This window comes from Ochotona curzoniae, unplaced genomic scaffold (genome assembly GCF_017591425.1).
Source record: "Ochotona curzoniae isolate NIBS_2020 unplaced genomic scaffold, NIBS_Ocur_1.0 scaffold_3835, whole genome shotgun sequence".
Classification (NCBI taxonomy): domain Eukaryota; kingdom Metazoa; phylum Chordata; class Mammalia; order Lagomorpha; family Ochotonidae; genus Ochotona; species Ochotona curzoniae.
The window spans coordinates 16,415,744-16,423,952 of NW_024467114.1; positions in this window are offsets into that span (position 1 = coordinate 16,415,744).

Consider the following 8,209-nt stretch of genomic DNA (forward strand, 5'->3'; position numbering starts at 1 on the left):
GTACTATAATCCAAAAAATAGAGTTTGGCTTTCTCTCTGTTAAAATTATAAAGTTTTAGGCCCGATGCAGTAGTCTAGTGGCTCAAGTCCTTGCCTTGCATGCATTGGGATCTGATATGGGTGCTGGTCCTAGCTGTCCCGCTTCCCATCCAGCTTCCTGCTTGTGGCCTGGGAAAGCAGTAGGAATATGGCCCAAAGCCATGGGAGCCTTCCCCCATGTGGAAAACTCAGAAGAAGCTCCTGGCTCTTGGCTCCTGTTTGCTGCCACTTGTGGGTTGAATCAGTGAACAGAAGGTCTTTTTGTCTTGCCTTCTCTCTTTTTTAAAAATCAGAAAATTTTCCTAAGTTATCAGCCTGCAGTGACTAGAGATTACAAAAGCTTCTATCTTTACCCTTTGAGTAATCCATCTATCTAACAAAGATTCTGTGCATTACCAGAATAACTTGCTGGGTTCCCTGTTAACCTAATACTTCACTAATTCAGAGAATTCTGTATCGTCACTTAGTGGTTAAGAGGGCAAATCCCACATTGACGGGGTTCAGTCCCCGACTAGAGCTCTTGACTCCAGCTGCAAACAACCAGGGCAATCAGACGGCAGCACTGACGCTCTGCTCATCTCTGCTAACGACATGGTGACAGCAGAAACTCTGAATCTCAGAGGAAGCTGTAACAGGCCCCGGCAAAGTTGTAAGTTCTCATTATGTCCACTATCTTTGCAGTCCTACTGTAAAACTGGACTATATCCTGCCATCTTGCACAGTTTGCCGGATCTTATCAAAATCTGAACATCTTTCTCTTTTGCTTCAACCAACACTAGTAACCTTTTTAAACGCTGCTCATTCAAATCTAAGTTCACCCTCCAATCTCTCACCAGCACCTTCTCCCTGCAGTGATCAACCTGGGAAATTTCTAGGGAGGTTGCGAACGGAGAAATGAAAGAAGCAGAATTCAACAACAAATGCAGAAAAAAAAAAAAAATCTTGCCTGAATTTACCTTAAAGACCAAAGCAGGGATTTACCTAAGTCAGTTGCCCCCACCCCCACCTCCCCCACAAACACAGGAAGTCCCCAGCCTGCAGGCACTGGGACCTTCTAGAAAGTTATGTCAACAAAACTCATCAGCTTGTCTTTGATACCTTTTTGTTAAATCGATAAATAATCATTTATCCTGCTGTTGAGCGAATTACTCATCCTGGGCCGCAGTGCTGGGGGGCGTTCAGTCCAGACCTTGGCACAGCCGTACTCTCAGCAAGCAGGAAGCCACACTGCCAGGTGGGGGTACGCTGTGAACCCAACTCCACTTCCACGCTGTCCCAGCCACCTGGCTCAGGCTGGGATGGGACGAGGGACGGGCAGCACAGTGTCCAGACGGGGTGGACAAGTGCAGAGGGAGAAGCAGCCGATCGTCTTGAAGACGCCAGGCAGCCTCGAACCCGTGGCTGAGCCGGACAGGCGCGTCCCTCTGGGCGTGCAGGAGGACCACGGGGTCGGCGGTGGGCGGGACGCGGCGGCCGCTTCCTGCCGGGCCGCTGCTGCCCCCGCGTGGCCGAGCCGGGGAGCGGGTGCCGGAGGAAGGAAGCCACCCTGGCACCCCGAGAAAGCGGCCCGCGGGGGGCTTGGACCCGAGCCGGGCTTGGCCTCAGCGTAAGCGCCAGGGACAGGTGGCGGGGTCCGCCTGGCACAGCCCTGTCAGAAAGAGGGGCGCCCGCGGTTGCAGGGCAGGCCGGCCCGAGGAGAAACGGGAAGCCCCGGCACAAGTTCCCGCACATCCCGAGACTCTTTTTCCTCAGCTGTGAAATGGGCACGGCCTCTTTCTAGAAGGGGTGCGCCGCTGCACACGCCGAGCCACCAGGCCAGGGCCGGTGCCTGTCACGGGGCTGAGGGTGGCCGCGGATCCAGGAGGGCCAGGGAACCAGGAGGAAGCCGAAGGGCCGACGGGGAGCGAGGCGCAGGCAGGCGGCCGAGAGCGAGCTCCTGAGGGGGAGTGGGCGCCCGCGGGGACAGGGACGGGGCGCCCGCGGCTTCAGGTCCTCTCCCGGGGCCTAGGAGGGGCCGTGGTGCAGGTGGACGGCAGCAGAGGAGCAGACTAGAAGGACCCTGCCAGGGCTCCTGTGATGAACTCGTACCTGCCCGGCAGCAGTCCACGCTGCAGCCGCCGCGGGCACTTGGGCCTCTCGGTTCCAGAAAAGTCTGAGGTTCCAGCGTCTCTCCCCGGGAGCCCGCTCGGGAACGGCGGTCGGACACCGCCCCCTGGTGCCCGCCGGCGCGTACTGCACCCGCCCGCCTCGCCAGGCGCCGGGGGAGCTCGTTTCCACATTGCCTTGTGGGGCTTTCTGCCGTACCAGGAGGGATAACCAACCATCGGAGGGTTGAGTTTTGGTGTTTGCCAGCCGATCCACATACGTGTCGTTCATGCAACTCATCAGAGGCAGAAAATGACAGAAAAAAGAGAGGTCAGCTCTCTCTACCCTCCCTCACTTGCACGCACCTCATCCTATTGAGAGGTGATTAGCAATATATAGCATTTTTGTTTGCTTTAAATGGCAACCATATCCCCATAACGTGTTTTTGCTAAATGATTATTTTATTTTAAAGGTCGAGAGAGAGAGACAGAGAGATCTTCCGCCTACTGATTCGTTCTCCCAGCTACCTGCAAGCAGCGGCTGGGGCTGGAGCAGGCTGAAGTGGGAAGCCAGAAGCCCCGTCCAGATCTCCCACGTGCGCGACAAGCACCCAATACTGCCACACAAGGTATGCACTAGCAGGGAACTGCAAGTGGAGCTGGGACCCTCAGACCCAAGGACTGTGCTATGGGGTGTGGGTCACCTAGTGTCCACACCTGCGGACCAGAGCATGGGCCGAGCGGATGGTGAGTGCCACAGTGAGACAGAAGGTGAGCATGTCGCTTAGGGCAGCTGTGTCCCCAGGCTTGGCAGGAAGTCTGAGTGACCCAACAAGTGGATCCGGGCTCCAGAGGCTCCCAGGCGTTTTGACAGTAATGTGGGAAAAGCCACGGCCAGGCTTGGCGATGCGATGAGGGTTGTAACGGCCATCTCATCAGCTTGTTGTGAATGGAAGGAGGCGGCCTGGGTCACGTGGCTGGCGTAGCATCTGCCACACAGGGAGCGGAAAGGGATGGCCATTTGGGGTCCTTATCAATTGGAGCAGCTGTGTCCCTGGGAGGAGCTGGGTGCGGTGTTGCAGTGCTGTGGGAAGGACTGCCCACGATGCACTGTCCAGGGGAAGTGCGGTGTGCAGCACAAACTCTAGCCACTTGTGCGATTTTCAGCCCTTCTAGCAGCATCGCTGTAAGAGATTTCAAGCTGTGAAGTTAACATCAGCATGCCTTCTTCACTCCTAGTTGAGTCCCATTCAAGATATTCCCTGTGTGCAATCAGCTGTTACTTATGAGCCCTTTCACGCGTGTCCTTCCCATGTCTTCCCAGGCCTAAGTGTTTGCACATTCAAAGTGCCTCTCAGTCTTGACAATGTTGCGGTTGCACAGTTGCCTGTTTGCTCACAACCACCCAGTACACAGTGTAGTTTTATTTACTTTGTTAAAAAAGAAGGGGCTTTCACTTGAGGAGTGACTTGTTGGAGGGAGGATCTCCCTCTCTGCTTCTCTTCCTCTCTGTATATCTGACTTTACAATGAAAATAAATAAATCTTAAAAAGAAGAAGGGAAGGAGAGAGAGCATAAGTGAGCAAGAAAGCGAAGCAAGCAAGGGAGGATCACTCGGTATCTTCCCCAAATACCTACAACACGCCAGGCACCACAGCTGGGAGCCTCAATCTCAGTCCATTCCTCCTGATGGGTGGCAGGGGCACAGCCACCTAGCCAACACCACCCCCCCCCCCCCGGTCTACATTAGCAGGACCCAAAGCCAGGCTTCAAACTCAGGCATTCCACTGAGGGCTGCAGGGCGCACACCTCAGCCAGCGCCAGGTCAGTGCCTGCCTGCTCCAGCGGCACACGTGTGAGTGGATCCAAGCAGGCCTCCTGGCCCGAGAGACAAGACACTAACTCCTGTCTCTGCTTTAGCGAAGGCTTGGCACTGGCTGTTGCCTGGTGGGCTCAAGGAGACACCAAGTTGGTTCTTACTAAAAGGAGCTCAGGGTCACCTGCCCCAGAATCCTCTGGGCTGTGGAACAAGAAGCTGGATCCCTTAGCCGTGGCCTCTGCAAACAGCAGTGAGCCAGGAGCGTGCATTTTCAGTAAGCTCCTAGAGGGATGTTGAGATCCCATACCCCCACTCCTGTCCAAAACAAAGAAAGGAGTCACCGTGTCTTCATTGTGTTTCTTTCTGGATTTGTGTCTGGAGAAAGCATGGGGATTTACGAGGAAGCGTGGGGCTAATAATTAGCAGTGTGGTCATGTCTAGGTCGCCAGCCTTTCCCGTTCCTCCTTGATTCTTTTCTCCTAAAGTTCAGACTTGGCTGGGTTCACTCACTCGCTTCAGCACGTAGGCTTCTCATCTAACCTGAGCAAGCAGGTCCAGGCACACAGGATGGATTTCCAGCAATACCAGAGACCACAGATTTTCCCTCCCATGGAAAACAGAGCCTGGGATATGCAGGACCACAGACACCCCGAGCTGTGCCTCTGGAATGTTCTCCCACCCTGCTCTTCCCATCCAAAAGCTCCAGAGAAAGAGACTTCCGCTAACCAGTGGCTGTGGTTGGACTATGTCCTCCCAAATTCCCATGTTGGATTCTTAGTTCCTAGTGCAACAGTGCTGGGATGTCTGGCCCCTGAGGAGACGTCTGAGTCATGAGGCAGGCCTGACATGAATGGGTTAACGCCATCGTAAGGGGGGTTACTAAGAGAGTGCCTCCCTGTGGCCTTCTGTTCCTCTCCTCTGTGAGGGCCTGGTCCTCCGATCAGGGAGACACAACAGGAGCCTCAGCACGCAGGTTCCCATGCCTTGCCACTAGGCCTCCCAGCCCCAAAGCCGGGAGAAGTGAATTTCTCTTCCTTGTAGTTTGCCCAGTGTGTGGTGTGCAGAAAGCACACCAGATGCCAGTCCTGCTCTGCTTCCTCTCTTCCCTCCTGACCTCTCCAGCAGTGAAAGCCCTGTGGGCGGGAGGGACAGTGGTGGCCCCCGAGATGGGACAGTGCCGCAGTGGCCGCACTTAGAGCGGGCCCTTCAGTTTTGAAGCTTTGTCCTCATGGAGTTGTGTGTCTTCAATATGAAGTGTAAATCTATTCACAAGGCTCTCGGAACAGTGCCCTTGTCTGTTTCTTCCGGCGTTCCAAGAAGTAGCTTGATAAATTTTCATTTTATAGATGAAGAAAGTGAAGTGCAGGGAGATTTAGCATAGCAGCTGAAGTCCTCTCCTTGAACATGCCAGGATCCCATATGGGCGCTGGTTCTGAAATCCCAGCGGCCCCGCTTCCCATCCAGCTCCCTGCTTGTGGCCTGGGGATGCAAGATGGTCCAAGACTTTGGGACACTGCACCTGCATGGGAGATCTGGAGGAGACTCCTGGCTTTGGATTGGCTCAGATCCGGCCATTGCTGCCGCCTGGGGAGTGAAACATCGGACAGAAGATCTTTCTCTCTGCCTCTCTTCTCTGTATATCTGCCTTTCCAATAAAATAAATCTTAAAAAAAAAAAAGATCACACAGCAACTAAGTAGCAGAAACAGAGCTTAAAAAGAAAGGAACAATGGGCTGATGGACCAGGCGGGTTCTACTCCAGCGTCTTTGCAAATCACCCTGTGACTTAGAGTATGCCTTCGGTTTCTTCAAACCCAAATCGCTTTTCTCGAGGTCGAGGTAGGTGGGGATTTGATCATTCCTTTTCCAAAATATTCATTTGATGGTTTAGGTATATCAGGCTTCCTAGAAAATGGATGCCAAGACCCTGATGTTTTTGAGTGGACTATTTAGTGGGATTTCCTGAGTTAGGAGGGAAGCGAGAGTGGGCAGAAGGAGAAGATGAATGCCCAGCAGATGCCTGCAGGAGCTCCAGAGCTGGGACGGGTCCAAGAATTGACCTGAGGCGAGGGAACCAGGTCTCTGTGTCTCCAGAAAGGCTAGTCTTGTGAGGAAGATAACCTGAAGAAGAGGGAGCAGCCTGCAGAGAGAGTCTCTCCTCTTCCCCCCGCTCCCCCAAGAATAATGAGGAAGAGGAATGTTCCAGAGCCGTCAGCGTGCCCAGTTGCCTCCACAGCTGGAGGGACTTGTGTGCTGGTAAGAGGGCACAACCCAGCAGCTGTTCTTCCTGTGCTGCCCAGACTCACTTCATAGGACCCTGATGGAGACCACCCATGCGAAAAGATCAGATAGCAAAGCAGGGTTCATTAAATCAGAAATTTCCTGTGCAGTATGGTTGGGGATAGGAGGACCTTTAAGAGAGAAAGATCCAGAAGTTTGGGGAGAGAAAAGAAAAAAAAATGGAATAGCGGCTAATATTAGATAAAATTCATCGAAGGGTCAGAATCAGAAGCTGATCTCTAGCTTGCTTAAGACAAAAAGCCATCAGGAAGGTGTGACTGCTGCTTCTTTCTATGCTTAGGGGCAGCTGAAAGCCCAAAGGAGTGGAATCACTGTCTCCCGCTCGCTTGTGATAAAGCTGGACACCAAAGGAATGAGAGTTGGCATGTTAATCTGGCCCAAGGCAGCTTTGTGGGAGAGACAGGCACTTTGCGATCTGTCAGATGGGCTGCGCTACTTCCTTGCTGTTCTCATCATAAATCTAGAAACTCAGAATGGGATTGGCACTTCGAGCTTGTTCAATGCAGCTTTTTTTGGGCGGGGGGGGGTGACACTAGTATCTTGTACAGTCTAAAATACACTTCCCCCCCCCTTTCTCATTCCACCAGGGGCTTGGCCCATCTGCCTAAAAGTCCACCTAACTCGTAACAATGCGCTGCCATCTGGATTTTTCTTGAGGAAACTCAGGGGTGGAAGAAAGCCAGTGGAGGCAACTATGGCCTTGACTCCCACCCCATGTCATCCTGGAGATGGTTGCCGTGTGTACTCATTGTCTCCCTCCCTTACTGCCCCTTCTATTTGACTTAGTTTTGGCTATGATCTGCTGACCGTCCAGCCTTTCTGGGGTGACTCAGGCCTCTGCCCCTGAGAAACTGAACTCAGGAGCTGTGGCAGTGTCAGGCTGTGGTCATCACTCCTGTCTGTCTCCTTGTTGTTGTTGCTTAAGCTGGAAAACACTGGGAAAAAATCTCCCTGGGTCACTTGAGAGGCACATATGTTTCTTGCCCTTATTGCGTGATTGAAACCTACCTCTTGATAATAACCAAGGTCAATTCCACCTCCAAGTATGGTGATTCCTTCCTTTGGACACACAAGACCTAAATTTACCAGGCTTCAGAGGTGAACGGAGCCCCTGTGATCCCCCCACCTGTGGAAATCAGGATTTCTAGTCATGTGGAATTTTGGGTGTTAGGAAAAAATATAGCTGACTCTCCAAGTGTGTCTTTTGGGATAATGATAAGAAATTCTATTCATAATTCAGGCTTTTAATTTACAGACGTCAACTGAGCTACTTATCAGTATCAGACCATCAAAAATGATTGAGTCTGTATAGGTAGGGCATCATTTCTTAAATGGCAACTAAGGAGTCATTTGTAATGCACTTAGGTATTGACTGGTAACCCTGTATGGTGGGACATTTCACAGGACCACTAGACTCCATGATTCTGACCCCCTGACACATTTCCTTGTTTACATCCCCTTGGCCATCTGTAATGTTATGGGAATCCTACATCAAGGGCCGTTGTATTCTGTAGGCCTTTAGTAGTGGTAGCGGCTGAGACTCTGCAAGTAAAAAAATGAAAGATTCTACTCAGAATGTTCAATTCTTCCAATCAAGATAAATCTCTGCCCGCTCGAAAGTGAAAATGGTCTGGTGTAATCACAGTATCTTGAAATGAGTAGTTTGTTACCTTGAGGGATGGTGTTACTTGCAGTCACTCAACACTGGTGTGCGTTGCCCATGAACTGAGTATGTTGTAGCAGAAATAGCTAGTAAACCCAGGGATTGGGAACCTGGCTGTGGCACTTAGGCATGGCCCCTTTCTCTGATAGTTTGAATACGTGATTCATGAGCTCATTATAGTCTGTGAGAGGCAGTCCAAGACAGAGGCTGGCTGGTGCTGCTTCTTAGGGTCATTGTCTCAGTTATTCACCTTCTCTTCACTGGTGACTGCTTTCTATGAACACTAAAAGATGATAGAAAAGAC